Source organism: Salminus brasiliensis, chromosome 13 (assembly GCF_030463535.1).
Source record: "Salminus brasiliensis chromosome 13, fSalBra1.hap2, whole genome shotgun sequence".
Classification (NCBI taxonomy): domain Eukaryota; kingdom Metazoa; phylum Chordata; class Actinopteri; order Characiformes; family Bryconidae; genus Salminus; species Salminus brasiliensis.
The window spans coordinates 36873846-36891942 of NC_132890.1; positions in this window are offsets into that span (position 1 = coordinate 36873846).

Here is an 18097-nt window from a genome sequence, read left to right on the forward strand (position 1 = left end):
GTCTCTAAGGTCTTGCAAATGCTGGGGAGGCCATATATTTATTTTCAGAAAAGAGGACACTGGAGGACACACGGGCCTCCACTGTAGTGATTATGTTGTGTCTGGGGGTTTCAAGTAGGCCTAAGTTTTAGAACCACACAGCTTGTCTAGACCCTGAAGAGAAGTACTGCCAATAGAAAAGGACTCTCTGGAGGAGATCAACATCATGCACCTATTGGCTCCATGCTGCCTAATGCCAGGCGTGGGCTAGTAGAGGGGTATAAAGCCCCCCAGCATTGAGGAGCTGTGGAGCAGTGGAAAAACTGTGTTCTCTGGAATGATGGTGCTCCATGCAATACTATGGGAATGTATTGCTCGTCACTGACTGCAATCAAATCCTGACAGCAATGCTCCTAGAACATCTAGAAGAAGGCCTTCCTTTGACAGTAGAGACAGTTTTTCCAACAAAAGCAGGATAAACATTTGGGGAAAAAGGATTTTACTGACAAATATGTTTTGTCCCTATAGTGTATCAATGTTTTCTTTTTTTATGCATATGAAAAAGCCTTGCCAACACAGCTCCAGGTGCAGGTCATTTAGGTTTCCTACTGCTCCAGTTTGGTAGCTAGCTAGCAAATTCTTAGTTACATTTATAACTAAGAATAAATGGCCATACACAGGCTAGTGAGCTGTGGTGTGACCAGCATCATCATGAGCACTTCATCCCAACAGCAGATCAGTTTTATATTTCATCTAATAAACGCACATCCTCTCGGTCAGGGGAAATGCAAACCCCAAAGTCATTACACAGACACATTATAGAGTGCTGATTTCCGCAGCACTTCCTCATATTTCAAGGAACTGTAAACCCCTCATTCTATGTTATATCAAAGGACAATACAGAGAGAATCTTTGACAGACATTTAACAGTAATATGGGGCGTATCTCTTAAATCTGTCCTCTTCTGAATCCAAGTACCCCCATTATTCTCTTATAAACCAGTGTGATCGTCCACTCCGTCAGCAAAAATGGGTTCTACATAGTCCTGAAGAAAGACTATTTGACTTGTAACAATACACAGCACTTTCACTCTTTGTATTTTTAGTATTTGTATATAATGTAGACCATAAAACAACGCTATTTAAGCCAATCAATAATATAGTCCTAAATTTCCAATCAGACAGCAATCCAGACCCTACCTATCCCATCACTACTGGATCTTATATTTCCTTTTCTATTAAGATTTCCTCCCAGCTGCCCCAACTTAACTTTAGTTAACAAAACAAAAACAACCTTCAACATTGGTTGAACCTTCCACTCTCTAATTGGCAGAATAACCACCATCAAATATATCAAAATGACAATATTGCCAAAATTAAGTGATGGATCAGTTAATCCTCCTCCATTTAACCTAGTTACAGATTTATTATCTCCAAATTCCACTAGAAAAACAATCCAAATATGCTTTCATGTGCACTCTTCAAAAATAAAGGTGCTTCAAATGGGTTCTTTAAGCAATTCCATAGAAGAGACAGTTTTAAAAGAGCTGAGAGTGTCAAGAACTTAAAAAAAATGGCAAAAAAACCCAAAAACTCTTTATATGGATTTATGGAACATGTAGAGGTTCTTTAGACACACAGTATATCTCTTTTACAAACAAATTTTTCTCGGAGCACCCTTATTTTCAAGAGTGTGGCATAACCCAGACTTTCCAGTGGCCAAAAACAAACAACAAAAACATTTTTTATTAAAAAATGCAAAATTTAATAAAACAATGTAACAAAATTATAATAAAATCTACAACAGAAGCAATGAGCATAATGGAAGCAACAGCAACAACCTTTTAATATTTACATGACAAAATAATCTATATTGGGAGCATTAATTAAAACGACACCTTGGTTTAAAGAAGGAGGCAGATACAACAAAGAGACTTGAGGTTTTCTACGATGGTGCTGTAACATACAAAGTGTCAACTCTTAATAGAAACTTAAATAGAAATAGGCATCAAATACTGCAGACATCAACACCAATTTCTTTATTCTCAACCTTGTAGTATATTTATTAGCTATGCAGATGTTCATAGACCTAAAGGAATGGTATGGAGTTGAGGAATAATATAGTAAGGCCCATGGGTTAGAGATCCATTCCCAGGCCTAATGGTCACGAGTCTCCTTTCCAAGAGAAGTCCTTCAAAGAACATCTCAACCTGGAAAAAGCCACCAGAAGATAAGATAAGATAGCACTTCATTGATCCCCAAGAAAATTGCAGGAAGTAACCATTCTCTTGAATATTTGGACAGCTAGTGTACTTTATCATAGTTCAATGCAAGCAGAATTAATACAATTTGGGGAGTTTATGGCTGAATCTTGCAAGAACCACACCCCACACTGTAGCGCACACAGTAACACATACAGTGCAGGTCTAAGAGTCAGGGAATCAGTAGGTTGTTGCTGTTGTGGGCAGAGCTACTGTACAGTTATCTGTACAGTCTAGCATCTTCAAGCTCTGGGGTAGTGAACCAAGAGAGCCCGATCATGTCAGTGAGTGAACACCACCTTACAGTTCTGCAGTTATGGCTACTGGACTGACTTTGGTAATTGCTGTAATTTGTTGAAATTCTGGTTGCACGTCTAGTTTGCCAATTGTTCAGTTGATTGCTGAGAAATCGCTGAAAACTTTGAGAAGACGTTGTTCTCAAGTACACTTATCATTTCCTAGGGAATCCATATCGACCACTGAGCAACAAATGCCATTTTAGCTCAATCAAGAAACGCTACAAGCTTTCACTGAACTGTACAACAGCATCCGTTTGTATGTGTGCATGAGGTCCTTGTGTGTGTATGATAGTTTGTGTGTGTGTGTGTGTGTGTGTGTGTGGGCGCACTGTTTGTTGCCTGCGGTGTAGTCTGAATGTGAGCATTAGCAGTAAGCTATTACTGCAAATGTCAGTGCATCAGCAGCACTCTACCTGATTATGTCAATACCAGCTGACATCTGTGCTGTTCACAGATAATAAAGCCGAAGCTGCAGCGCGCGGCACATGACTGCAGGGCAAGAGGGAAATTAAAAGGAAATAACGGAGCGCTGACCTTGGGGACAGGTATTAGCCGAGGAGCTCATTCACAACCTGAGCCGTGTGAGATATTTCTCATTGTTTTCTATTGTTAGCATGTGACGACCTCGCTCCTACTGCAGACAGTGTCCCTGCACAGGTGACATTTAAAAGCCGACGGCTTGAGATGTGGGGGGTGAATATGGAGACCTGTGGAGAGCGCTTCTCATTAATCGCGTCACCATTATTGTAGCGGCCAGACTTGTCTGACTTTGGTTTTGGCACTGGGGGAATAAAGTCAAAGGAGCAATTTGGTGGCTATTTGCCAAGTCTGAAGGGCAATAACCACTGACTCGGACTAGGTTCTGTCCTTTTTTGGACCCCCAGTGTTGGTGGCTCTGCTCTGTGTGATAGGGGGAGTGCTAGCTGGTGGGTGGGAAGTTTGGACACATCTGGTTGAATGTGGGCTGATCTTCATTTAAAAAAAAAAAACATCTCACCCAGATGATAGGGCGACCTATGGGGGGGGGGGGTGTCCACTATAGTAAGGATGTCATGGCTGGGGGGGGATTCAAGTATGCCTAAATTGTAAGCTGAGCTGAAAGGAGGTGATTTGCTTATATAGGCTACTAAGGCTATTTATTGGTCTTGCAAAATGAGTACATGTGTGGGTATTAATGTACATTAACATTAACTGCAGCTGCAGGGTTTGAGAGGTATTTCCACCCTCACACACACACTCAAACACACACACACACACACACACACACACACACACTGCCATGATCCTACAACTTAGGCCTACTTGAAACCCCCCAGCCAAGACATCCTAACTATGGTGGAGACCCTTGTCCTCTTTTTTGAAAACACAAATATGGTCCGCCTAGCATTTGTATCAAATGTTTGATGATGATGATGATGATGATGATGAAGGTACTGCACTTTGTACAGTGAAATGTGTCCTCCTCATTTTACCCATCTGTTGTAGTGAAAACACACACAAACTACTGAACTAGGGGCAGTGAGCACACACACATTCAGAGCGGTGGGCAGCCAACTCCAGCGCCCGGGGAGCCCTGTCATCAATACAGGACCCGGAGCTCTAACCGCTGAGCCGACACTGCCCCGATGATCAGCGCACGTTCAACCAGGTGTGTCCAAACTTTTGACTTTTGGTACCGTAAAGGTAAAACGAAACACCGTTGCTGTAAAAAGAGATCTGCACTGACACCTCTGTTTCTGTAATTAGTTATCCTCTATCCGCAGGCCCTCAAGTGGCTGCCATTCATGACATTTAATCTCTTCTCCTTTAAAAATGCGATACTTCACTGATGTCGCAGCTGTCAGGTACAGGAAAGACTGGACACAGACGCAGACCGGCTTTAATAATAACAAGCTTGAAAGCAAATACAGAATCAAGGTAAAAGTCAGCAATGCGGAAAAAAAAAAACAATAGAAAGGCTTGAAAAAACACGATATAGCGGTCTAGGCTCAAAAACCAGGGTACACACAAGAAGAAAATGACAGAAGACAATGGTCTGAATCTCATAAAAGACAAGTCATGTCTAGACCACAAAACAACACAGCAGTGCGCAGAACCCACACGACTCTTTTCCTTCTTTCCCCCTTTCAGATTTGCATTTATGATATTATTTAATTTTGCAGGAGTGACTAAATGCTGTTGCACACACAATGCCGTGCCTAACCACTAACCCTGATCCTGATCCTAACCCCAACCATGATCCTGATCCTAACCTTAATCTCAACCCACAACCTAACCCCAACCCTGATTCTAATCCTAACCTCAACCCAAAACCTACCCCTAATCCTGCTCCTGATCTTAACCTCAACCTCAACCTCAACCTCAACCTAAACCTAAACCCAAAACCTAACCCTAACCCCGATCCTAATCCTAACCTTAACCTCAACCCAATACCTAAACCAGCCTAACCACAACCTAACCTTAACCCTAATCCTAATCCTAACCTCAACTCACAACCTAACCCTAACCCTGATCCTAATCCTAACCACAACCTCAACCTCAACCTAAACCCAAAACCTAACCCTAATCCTGTTTCTGATCTTAACCTCAACCCACAACCTAACCTTAACCCTGATGCTAATCCTAACCTCAACCTCAACCTAAACCCAAAACCTACCCCTAATCCTGTTCCTGATCTTAACCTTAACCTCAACCCAATAACTAAACCAGTCTAACCACAACCTAACCTTAACCCTGATCCTAATCCTAACCTTAACCTCAACCCAAAACCTAACCCTAACTCTGTTCCTAATCCTAACCTTAACCTCAACCCAAAACCTAACCCTGATCCTAATCCTAACCTTAACCTCAACCCAAAACCTAACCCACAACCGAATCCTAACCCTCAACCTGGCCTTTTAATCCAAGTCTAGTCCAGTTAGTCTCCAATTCCAGACTGGTGTCAGCAGCAGGTCTACAGCAGCTGGTTGAGGGTGGTGAGATGGTCTGTATTAGAGCTGTTAGATGATCAGTGGTTTAAGGGTTTAAGTGCATCTCATGTTCATTAGCAGGTAACACATAAAAAAGTCCAAGAAATCAGTGGGTGTAAAAATACTCCCAACTGACAGTGTTTCAGCCTTGGGCACCGTTTAGAGATGTGACATCAAAGCTCGAGCTTGCTAATCCTTCACCCCTGCCCCATGCAGGTGAACACAGGCTGGAGTGGGTGGGTACCTGATTTGCAGAGCTAAACACAGTGGGCTAGTGCGGAGGGGCGGCTGGGGGGGATGTGGAACAGGATTAGAACAAAGTAATCCTCTCAGTGGAAATGCAGCGAGACGCATACGCGAACACACACACACACACACACACACACATACACACACACACTTGCGTATAAACAGTACGGGTGCCAGAGGTTGAGCAGATAAACAGTGCACTCTGTGTACACGTCTCCTCAGTTTATTCTTCCTCAACCTACCCATTAATTTCTACATGCACTGGCAATGTGAGAAAGTTATTGAAATGAATTTAATGAATTTACACAATTGAACATACAACCCAGATCCTAGCAGGCTGGCCTGGAATAAGCTAATTCTGCTTAATGATTGACTGACTGACGGACCTTGTTGATACGTGCATGTACAAGAACTGCCTAGAGGAGACCATCTCTCGTACTTAGTATCTGTGCTGCTGAGAGAAGATGTAATCTAAGGTGAGCTGAGCAGACATGTATAAAGTACTAGAGACTCAGACTTGAGGAAAAATACAGGTGCTCTATCAAAAAAGTGACCTGAGTAGAAGCAGAAGTGTCTTTAAGCTCCAGACTTGAGTGGAAGTACTAAAGTACTCAACATTTTCATACTTAAGTACTGCAAGTAGTTTAGTATTCTAAGATTTACTACTTAAGTACTGAAAGTAAAAGTACAGTACTGTGTTCTGTAGTTCTTCCAGAAAGCAGTCAAAAGTTTGAGTATCAGTGATTCTTTTATTTCAGATGCTCAGACTTAAGGCCTGTCTCAGTTCCTCTGGCTGTAGTAGAAGCACAGGACTGTAGAAGACAGAGTTCATGAACACGAGTCTTCAGTTACTCTCTAAACTAACTCAGAACTGACTCGACTCGCCACATACAAGAGCTTCATCTGTAAAACCAGTGAGGAGAGCAGCTGAAACCCTGAGCTTCACTCTCTGTAAACTCAACTACAGCTGAAAGAGCTCAGGCCATTCAGACACATACGAGTATTTGCAGGAGGTGAAGATGGAGGAGTTTCTTCTGGTGGTTCTTCGTCTTCTTCAATCTGGAGAGAAACTAACAGAGCTCCAGCGTTAGTGTCCTCAGAGGAAGAACGGCAGCATGCTCATTTACAGCTCGGTCGCCTGTTCTGCTTAATGTTGAGGCAGCTTCATCGAACCCGGTGACGGTGCCATCTAGTGCTCTGGTGGTGATGACGTGGGTTTGAAATGATTTGTACTGTTTTATGATTGTAACCAGTAACGAAGCAGCATGTAATCAATGTAATGGAATAAAAGTATTAAACTCATCCAAAATATGCAGTGAAGTAAAAGTGGAAGTAGGAGAAAAAGCTATCTCTGGAGCTAAGGTTGGGTCTCATTGCTTGAAGTGGGAAAGTGGTGCAAAGACGTTCTGTGGAATTAATGCAAAGTCCATAGCAATAGTATGTCAAGTCAACATTGCTACCATAGAATTAGTAGCATGACGCCCAACAACCTCACCTCAGCACCACTACCACGGAATGCTAGGAAGAAATGAGACAATATTTGGAATATTTGGATGTGAGATTAGATTATGTGATTTTTTTTGTTTGTTTTTATTTATTTTTAACTGTTATTCTTAATTTAACCAAAGTTTTTATGTCTGTATGAATTACAAGGGAGTCAGCTCATCACATGTTCTCTAAACTAGCTGTCCCTGCATTTTATTGTAATCCTATGGGATTTGTTAATCATTAGAGATTTTATAGAAAGGTTCTACAGGAATTTAAGGCATGCAGCTTTTCACTGTGTAAGTTATGGTTATGTAAAATATCCTAGTCCTTACAGTGTTTCTTATATTTTTCATCATTTTATGCACAGAACTTTCTTTATTTTACATCTATCCAAGTCATGCTGAAAGAGCTGTACTAACCGAAGACAAAAACAAAGACTACGACATCCACCATTTGTGTTGGACCTCTTGTAGACTTGAGTAAGCTGATGGATATATGATGTGTTGGGCCAGTAGTGCCTCCAAAGACCATGTGAACATTGTTAGGTGAACCCTGAAACATGGCGTCAAGCAATTTTGAGAATTTCTTGTCAGGCACTCGGTATCGCGCCCTCCCCAGGGGTGATCCCGAGCCGCCGCCCACAGGCCCAAATAAGGACTTTCTGTTTGTTTCTGTTGATTCGTTCATTTGAGTCGATTCATGTTCATTTGTGTTCATGTGTGTTTGGTTCACATTCTTTTGTGTTGATTCATGGTTCATGTGTTTCACCTGGGACTGGGGGTACTTAAGGAGCCTCAATATCATAGTTCTCGGCCAAGAATTGAACCGTCTGGAACCTCTAGGACACCCTGAGGTTTCTCACCCTGAGGATTTCGGTATGTTCAGATCAACTCCGGTTCTTTACCCACTTACAGGAGTAGGTAAACTCCTGCTACTCACACAACTAGCGATGCTCACTCGCTTCCTGTCAGGATTCTCAGGTTACCCACATCCAAGCAAGGCGACCCACGCTCGTGGCAGCACGCTGCTATTTCAGGTTAGGTCGGCCTTGCCGTTTGGTCTAGCGGCTGGTTCCCCAGCTCTCCTCGTTTGTTTATTTAGCGCTGCTCTAGTTTCTGCTCATGTTAACCCCCTATCGCCCAGGCTGTAGGATTTAGGATGTAGTTCTAGTTCCCTTTTGGTTTTCCCCTGTTACTTTTCCTTTCACTCCTGCTCGGCTCCCGACCACTCCCAGTCCCAGGTTTGTTGTGTTTGCCATTTCGTTTGTCACGTTTGGGTTTTGTTTACTATTGTACCCACTAGTTGCTGCTCATTTTGCCTCACTTGCCCCTTTTTGTTAACCTGGTTTCGTCAATAAATCTGCTTGCTTTGATTCCATCTCTGCGAGTGTTCATCCATCTTGGTCTGGCCTAACACACCATGACATTTCTCAGCAAAATTATGGCATCCTCTGCCTGGATGTTCCAGCAATTGAAAGATGCAAACACTTTACCCACACCGCAGAATTGACCACAATCTTTAAAAAAGTGTTTTATTGCATCATTAGCCTAGTATCTCCTGTTATAATCTAAAGAAACACACTTCAGATGATTGACTGGCTGATCAATTACCTTGATTATCTAAATTGAGTTAATTTGGCTTTTGGCCTAACTATTTCTTTAAGTATTAAATCTCTTTAACCAGAACTCCAAAGAGATCACATTAATGATGTATTTGGTTTGTTATATAAGATTGGTTTGATATATTAGGTTTTAACTTTAACTTAATTTTTCCACACATGCTTCTGAATAGATAATGGTAGCTATGGTAGGTATGGTATGGTAGGTAACCATACCATTTGATGTTTCAGTCCTCCCCATCAAAACCAACTGTGAAGGTAAAACCAAAATGTAATTGTGCAGTTTAGCACTTATATCCAGCTAACTTAGCTACCAGACAGCTAAAAAGTTTAACTTATTTCTTAAAACTAAAATATGGCTGTTTGATTAAACACTACTAAAGCTAAACCATAAAGAAGCACGACTCCCTGCAAGAAAGCTCTATTTTCACTATCAAATATCACAATTAAATATCACATTTTAAATATTCATCAACTTTTAGTGCTTAAAATGTTCTGTAATAATTTTGCAATTAACTTTTATGATTATGGCATCTGCAGGTGCTTAATTTTAATTATCCTAGTGTTCTTACGAAGTACAATAATCTAAAGTGAGAGCATATTATACAAGCACTCCTCCATCATACATTTCATTCTTGTATCCAAGCCTGCAATTGCCAACTGTGCAGTTTCAATGAGCTACTGTGCAATTGCCAATGGCCACCACATAACTGCCTGGGAAATGGACGGAAAGTGGCTGTCTATTGAAACTGGCTGATAAGCACTGCATTGGGTATGGGCAAAGTAAGTATACGTTACAGTACTGACAGTAATCTGAACAGTGTTCAGAGCTAAGTAACTGCGCTACACTTTTAAGTGCATTTAGAAGAATGTTTTTTGAATATGTGTTATTGATTTCCAACCACAATGGCCGCAGCGGGTATTACAGCAAGTGTCTTAAATGAGGAATTATGGCTGTCTTTGTCCTGGCGGCTTTGCCTCTTGCTTCCTGTAACCTTGTAAATGATCTCCTGAGTACAGAAAAAAAAAATCAGTAGAAATCCATACATAGATTGACAGTTAATTGCAGTCTGATTCAGCAGTGGTGCAGACAAAGACAGAGCTGTAGTCAAATCATCACTCAAAAGGTCCTTTTTTCATTGGAGAAAAAAGTTTCCCTTTTGATGAGTTTCCTGCTGAGAACTGCTCGTTTCAGAGATATATAAATATGCTCTCTGTACAATCCATTCCGTACTCTTCTCATATTATGACCTTTGAATATTTTCTGAGGCTCATTGTGAACTTCCTCTAATTTTCTAGCTATGGGTTACAACTTAATTGCATCATCAGTATGCCTTATAACTGCAGACTACCACTTGCATACTTATGTTAGATCAGCCACTGCAGAGATTGCTATTGAAGAAAAAAAAATAGAAGAGAAGAAAAAGGTACTTGCTTCGTGCTTCACATGCAATAGTGAAGTTAAAAGGGCATACAACCGATGTTGGCATTTAAATATGCTACTTCTTTATCTTTGCATAAATGCAGAAAGCCTCTTACTGAGGCATCCATAAGCTGGCCCAGCTTAGGCCTGTAATTTTTCTCTCATTTATAAGGGTAGAGAAACGTGCAGCACGCACATTATTCAGTTTGCTATGATACTGTATGCCATATTTAATGCACAATAAACTAGTAGTAGCCATACTATAATAAACATTTTGTATATTCTTTAGAGCTGTATGTTAATGAAAAAAAGAAGTCTAGAGGTCAGTGATTTAACATGATATCCAATGATATTAATATAGTCTTCTGTGTTTCTACGATTGGGCTAAAATAAATGATATTGGGCCAATAAATCTGCCTCTGGTAAGTGTGTCATGGAAAATGAGAACAGTGTGCATTTTCCTTTTGCATCAAGTCAGGTCAAATTTATTAGTATAGCTTTTTACAACTGTTGTCGTCACAAAGCAGCTTTACATAATTAGTAATTAGTAAAAGACAGAAAAAAAAGAAATAACATAAGAAGACCCCCATTGAGCAGCCAACGGCCACAGTGGCAAGGAAGAGCTGGAGGAAGAAACCTTGGGAGGAGCCAAGACTCACAAGGGGGACCCGACCCGTCCTCCTCTGATCAGAACTATTAATAAATTATTGATAAAAGTTACCAAACCATCTAAACTGTTGAACTGCTCTGATCATAATCATAATATAATAAGTATTGTGTAGATATTTAATAGTGGTGATATTAATAGTGGCAGATAGTTAAGAGTACATTTAGGTTTGAACATGGTCATTAAACAGGTAGCAGTGGTAGGAGGGTGTGCCGCTGGTCTGGTATGGGTGGTGGTGGGGGCGTGGCCTCATGGTCGGAGTGGTAGGTGGCAGCTGGTCTGACGCAGGTAGAGGGGACCTCAGCGGGCAATCTTCCAGCAGGTCAGGCTGGGTGGTCATTTACTCTGAGAAGGTAAAGAGACAGAGTTAGCTCTGAGAGGATTTTATGGAGAGCAGAGAATGTTAAGCAGTATCAGAGTGTGTATCATCAAGCCATACAAAGCATGATGTGTATGGTTTAATTTGCCTTATGTGACAATGCACATAATTACATAATGTGAGGAGGTGCACATTGCAGTTAAGCTGCTGAAACAATACATTGTGCAGCCCTAATATTCTTGAATATATAATATTCACTATTCTGTAAAACCTAATAAACTATGCTAGTTATCTACAATTATTTTAAGGTATTTAAAGAAATTCTGTAGAAATGTGTGTAGTATTGCTATAGATAGTTTTCTGTTAAATGTGTTAGTCTTTCCACTTTTTCAGTTGATAAGAGGCTTAAAGATTTAGCAGTTTTGATTAGTAAAAAATACATAGTATAAAACTATTTATTCAAAATTATAAGCTGAAATATTCTGATTAAAAAATGAAATATCTAACTTTTCTTAAATTAGTAAATAAAGATTAAAAATAAAATTAGTTGTAAAGATCACTATAATTATGTGTTTTTGGGTTAGAAATCACCTCAGCAAATTACAGCCTTCCATGGCCATTACTGAGGCAGCTGTGGGGTCTAAAGGGTCTAAAAGTCAAACAGTGTCTGAGTGTATTATAGAGCAGTTTTGCTCTATAAAAATAGCAACGAATGCTGAAATACATGGAATAAAATGCCATAATACATAATAAATTAAATTTCTATTCAATCTAAATAAAATGTGACATGGTGGGGAAGGAAATAAACAGAAAATATTATCTCAGTTTCACAACCACAGCTTCAAATCAATTCACTGTTTTCATCAAGCTGACTGACAGAAAAGCAAGCCTAACGCTAACGTGGTGACCATTTCATGCTGCCTATTTTTTAAACATCAACTCAAAAGCAAGGGACAGAAATCACAAGAGAGCTGTCAGTCAGGACTGAAAGCAAAATGGATACTGAAACTGTAATTAACATTGCAACTCATTTAAAAATACATTTCTCCCAGCTTCAGTTTTGCAGGCCTCCTCATTTATTTTTGAAGCAAAAAATATGAAATAGTAAGTAACTGTTAGGGCCGGCCTGTAGAAGGCCGCAACATATGAAAGGGAAAACCACAAAGAATAGATGTAGATGCAGTTTACTTTACTGAGGGCTGTTAAAGAGTTTTAAAGGTCAGATGTCTAGGGGGTATAAAGGTCACCACTCCTGATCTAAGGTCATCTAGGGTCTGCAACAGAGACCATAAAAAAGAGAAACAGAGAGAGAGAAAGAAAAGCCTCTCCTAGAGATATTAGCATAGCGGTGATCAGATGGTCAATAGTACAACAATCCATTCTGGGAGCCAAGATTTACCAACACTTCTGGGAGTCTACCCTGGATCTGAGCCCCCCCCCCCACTACTGGTCTCTAGTCCCTTATTTACCCCAGGTGCATCCCCTAATCACTGCACCTTCCACACCTATTCCACTAGTGGCCAGTAGGGGACACACACAGGGTCGTAATAGTAACCAACCATTACATTGTATTGGAAACAGGCAAATACAAACTCTTTTTTAATTTATTTATTTAACTCCCAAACAACATTCATTAGGAACTGGATGAGCTTGAAAGTGATGGCACTTTCTCATTTGGTGAGTGAAATGAAGTGACTAAGAGTAGGTCATGATTGGTTTAGCTGATGTGTTTATGGTATGAACTGGCTCAGTAAATTGATACACACAGTGATATAACCATCAAATTATTAAAACTGAACCAATACCTAAAACCAGCATGGATACTTTGTTGTGCGACAGTATACAACTATTTCTTAAAAATTCTAAGATGAAATATTCTGATAAAAAATGAAATATCTAACTTTCTAAAATGTAATTAGTTGTAAAGATCATTATAATTGGGTTTAAAATCCCCTCAGCAAATTACAGCCTTCCATGGCCATTACAGTGAACTGCAGAGTGGTTGGCAGAGGCGGCTGTGGGGTCTAAAGGGTCTAAAAGTCAAACCGTCTCCTGAGTGTATTATTGGATCTCAAAACATTTTGTCCTAATCATCTGTTTCACACCTCCTCACGCCCCATTTGTTATTGTTATCACAGTCTAAGTATAGCCTACCCATCAGTTTCCCTGTGCATTGTGAGGTCTTGTTTGTGTTGCTGCTGGTGATTTTGAGACCTGCAAAGACTGCAAAAAAAAAAACTCTTCATGTGTCCATTGTTGGAAAAGCACTGAACAAGAATAGTGTTTATGGAAGGACACCACTGAGAAGGGTGGTGGTACTCAGTTTGATGCTCCACAATGCTTACAAAGACTAAAGCGGAGAAAAGATAACACTGCTTACAAAACACCAAAACCTCATCCATTTATGCATTTAGCTGACACTCTTATCCAGAGCAACTTACAAGGTAACTTACAAAATACCTCATATTACAGAGGTGGGCCACCAGTGGGGTGTTAGGAGTCTTGCCCAAGGACTCTTATCACCCAGACCGGGAATCAAACCCCAGTCTCCCACATGGTGTAGTAGCTCAGTGGCAGTATCTGTTGTGCATACCCACCATAAAACTCATCCCAACTGTGAGAACTATGGTTTGGGGCTGCTTTGCTGCCTCAGGGCCTGGATGTGTTCTAATCATTGAATCCGAAGGTGTATCAACATATTTTACAGGAGGACATATAGGCAGCATTCCATGGCCTTAAGCTAAAGAGATGTTGGGTTATGCAACAAAACGATGAGCCTAAGCACACATGTAAATCAACTAAAGGATGGTTAAAAAAAGAATACTACTGCACAATAACACACTCAAAATTAAACATTAGTTTTACTCTCAATGTTCCTTTAAATAAACCCTTGTCCACTTGCCCCTATATTTCATGTTTACTCTTTTAAAATGGCTTTAAATGAATTATGCTGTGGGCACATTATGCACTGTCTATTCACTTGAATGCTATATGATGTCAGGCTCCGAAAGTAGGAAACTCAAAATAAGTACAGGGCCATAGTGATGGAGGTTCTATCAGCCAGAAGCTGCCTTTGAGTTCCATTTCCACCAATTCCAAGAAATGATGAAAAAAGCCCAATGTGTATATAGTGTGTGTATGCATGTTTGTGTCCATGGTGGTGCGTGTGTGTGTTTGTGAGTTTCTGCCACCTGCGCCCTCACTCTCTCAGTACACACTGGCCATTTTGCAATCATAAGGTCATCCATACACAGAAACTCTATAAAAAGGACTACCCTGGAGACTGGTATAAAAAAGAGGAATAGGTTTCTGCTCCGCTCACTTGAAGAGGTCCACCACTGTGGTTATGTGCTTTTGCTAATCTCAAAAGTGCATTCCCTGAATCGAATCAATGCTTCAACCAAATCATTTTGATTCAAATAATGTCTTTTTGATTGTGAATGATTTGATTTTTGATTGTGAATGGATGATTGATTTATTGATTGATTCTGATTTTACAGCCACATGATGGCATACTTAATGAGAGACAACAGCAACAGATGTCAGGGTGCCCTGGACCACTTTTTGACACTAATGCTTGATTGTTACTGCATATATTTACATAAATAAAATGAAAAATAAAACTTTTTTTTAAATGATCACATTTTAAAATGTATTTTATTAATTAATTAAAATCTATTATATGAATATCATATTATGTAATCTATGTATTCTATATATTTTAAAAAGTGACACCAATCAGCCATGACATTAGCAAGTAGCGGTGAAGTAAAAAACATTGATGATCTTTATCTGCTGTGGCTCCTGTCAAGGGGTGAATATATTAGGCAGCAAGTGAACAGGTCTTGTGGGGTGTTTTTGGTATGCAGTGGTCAGTACCAACCAAAAGTGCTCCAAGAACGGACAGTCGGTGAACCAGCAACAGGGTCATGAGCACCTAAGACTTCTTGATGCAATCTATGGAGGCCCCACCTCTCAACTTACAGATTTAAAGGATCTGCTGCTAATGTCTTGGTGTCCATGCCTTGAATGGTCAGACCTGTTGTGGCAGCACAAAGGGTACCTACACAATATTAAGGAAATGTAGCACTAATGTTATGGCTGATCAACATACAGTTAGCACAAAATATTAGCACAGACATAATGTACAACAGTGTCAATTCGCACTATCCATCGTCATCAGAATGAAATGGGACACTATGGTAGGAGACACAGGAGGACCCTACCATCAACACAGAGACATAGAAAAAGCCAGACCTGCCCTGAGGAAGCAAAGATCCTTCTAGAAGGATGTTCTGTGAAGAAATGGGACCACAATAGACCCTTTTAAACATGGATTCAATTATGTTTTTGAGACTGGATGCCTTGACTGTGTGTGTAATCGAGTCTTAGTCATTGTCAAAGACTACTCAAGACTTTTGGAGTACAATGTATGACCCATTGTAGGAAAGATGGGTCTCTGCCAGATGTCTTAGGTCTTCCAACAGGACAATGATCTAAAGCATACCTCAAAAAGCACACAGAAATGGTTTGAGCACTGAAGAGGTTTAAAGTGGCTAGCAATGAGTCCAAAAGCTAAATCATATAGAATACCTGAGGAGAGACCTGAAGACAGCAGTTAGGAGATAGCACCCTTCAAATTTGAGAGACCTGGAGCAATTGGCATAGAGTGGTTTGCATTAGAGAGATGTAAGAATTCATTCATGGTTATAGAAAATGTTTTATTTCAGTTCTTGTTTCCAAAGGGTCTACTACCAAATATTAAGTTGAGGGTGCCAATAATTTTGTTATAGTCAATTTCTAGAGTACTGTGTAAAATGATTGTTTTTTGTTGCAAACAAAAGAAATAAACATGTGAAAAAATAAGTGCAGGAGTGGCGATATTCTTGCCCATAAGTTATATAAGATATTCTTCTTATTTTTATTACTAATATTAGAAATATAAATTATTTTTGCATTAGTGTAGGCATGTGGTAAAAGCCCTCTGAAGACAACACTTAGATGGTTATTGAGGGGTCATTTAGGGTTGCAGCTAAATTCTACAGGAAGGTATATCTCCAGTAGAAAGGTTGGTAAGTGTTGTTGTAGACTAAATTTAAGTACTGTTCTCTACAGATGTTGATAGATTTTCAATTACAACCACAAAAGGAGTGTGCTCTTGTCACTCTGTTGGATGCCACTCTGTTCAGAGATAAATATTTCCTGGTTCTAGTCTGGTTGCACTGCTCTGAGGTGGTCCTGAATTTTATTACAATCACGCCAACAGAGAAGAGCAACACACCCAATGTTTTTAGCCTGTAAGATATGACAGGTCTAAAGAGCTCACTGACTGTTCTAAATGCTTTTAAAATCTGCTCCTAGATACAAATGCCATGCCTATTGTAAAGTGCCAAACAGGGTCAGACACTCACAGAGCTAAAATGTGAAGGAGGCTTTACTGGGATAATCACAGCCTGTTTGTAAGTTCGTAATCGATACACAGTCCAAGGTCAATGCCAAAAGACAGATGAAAGACAATTAATCCAAAAAGGGTCAAGGCAAAAACATAATCCACAATACAGCTAAAGGGTTGTAATCAGGAAATTAAAACACAGGCAAAGATCCAAAGGGCGAACCAAGAGGCAACATCAAAAAACACAAAAAAATGTCACTAAATGGAAAATACTCATAGATCAGTAAACTCTCAGTAGATCTCCAGAATGGGATACAATACCTGGTATTTAAGCCCAGGCTTAAATACTAATCTAAGATAATCACATAATCAAATACACAGGTGCTAGTCATTAGAATTAAGGAGAGCGAGAATATGCATGTGAGCTTGAAGTCACATGAGGAGTCTTCTGGGAGATCGAGTCCGGATGTAAAGAGGCATTCGGCGGATGTGTGACATCTAAAATTGTATATATACTCCTTAACCCTTCCTTCTCTCTCTTCTGAGCTGTGCAATGCTGGTGTGAGCCTGTTTGTGGATGGATGTTGCCTCAGGCCTGGCCTCTGGAACGGTTTTCCTGCTGTGTGAAAGGTTCTCTCTTTGTCATAACCCTCTGAACCCCTGTGTTTTTCCTTCTTCCTGTCTCTCCTATGTATCAAGGAGACCTGTTCCTGCTTTTCCTCATTATTTCTATTTGGACAGTTATTCTATTGCTATTGTGTTATTTGTTGTGTTATCGGGTGTCAACCAAAGGTGAATGGGTTCACCCGTCCTGGTTTATCTCAAGTTTCTGTCTGTTTTTCTTGCCAATGTTGGCTTACATAAAATAGACTCAGACCTACAATCATTATGAAAAGCAATAAATAAATCTCAACTGAATATAATTGTCCCTTTCCCTTTTGGTCATGAAATCATGATTCAACAATACTTGGCTAGATAAGAAACCATTTGTCCATTTCCCCTTTTCACCAAAACAGGGAGACATTTACATCTATATTGGGAGTCACATCATATCGATGACCCAATATAGATGTAAATACCCTTGAATTAAAGCATCTCATAAGCGCATATTTACTGTAATGGCATTTTAAACCCAATGTCCTGGAGTATAGAGCCAAAACAACGAAAACTATCTCTGTCCATTACAGACTACTCTGTACATGCCTTGAGGCTCTGACTGAAGATGGAATTCTTTTTTTTCTTTTTTATAGTAATAGCCTCGACTTTATAGAGAGTGTAGCAGTTTATGTGAATCTCCCCTTCAAAAGTATTTGAAGTAAATGACTTTTTTTTATTTCTAAGGGGAAATAAGTTCACATCCTCTACAAAGAACACCTCTACACATTCTAAAGCATAGATTAATTATTATTTATTAGCTTAATTTAACACATTCCA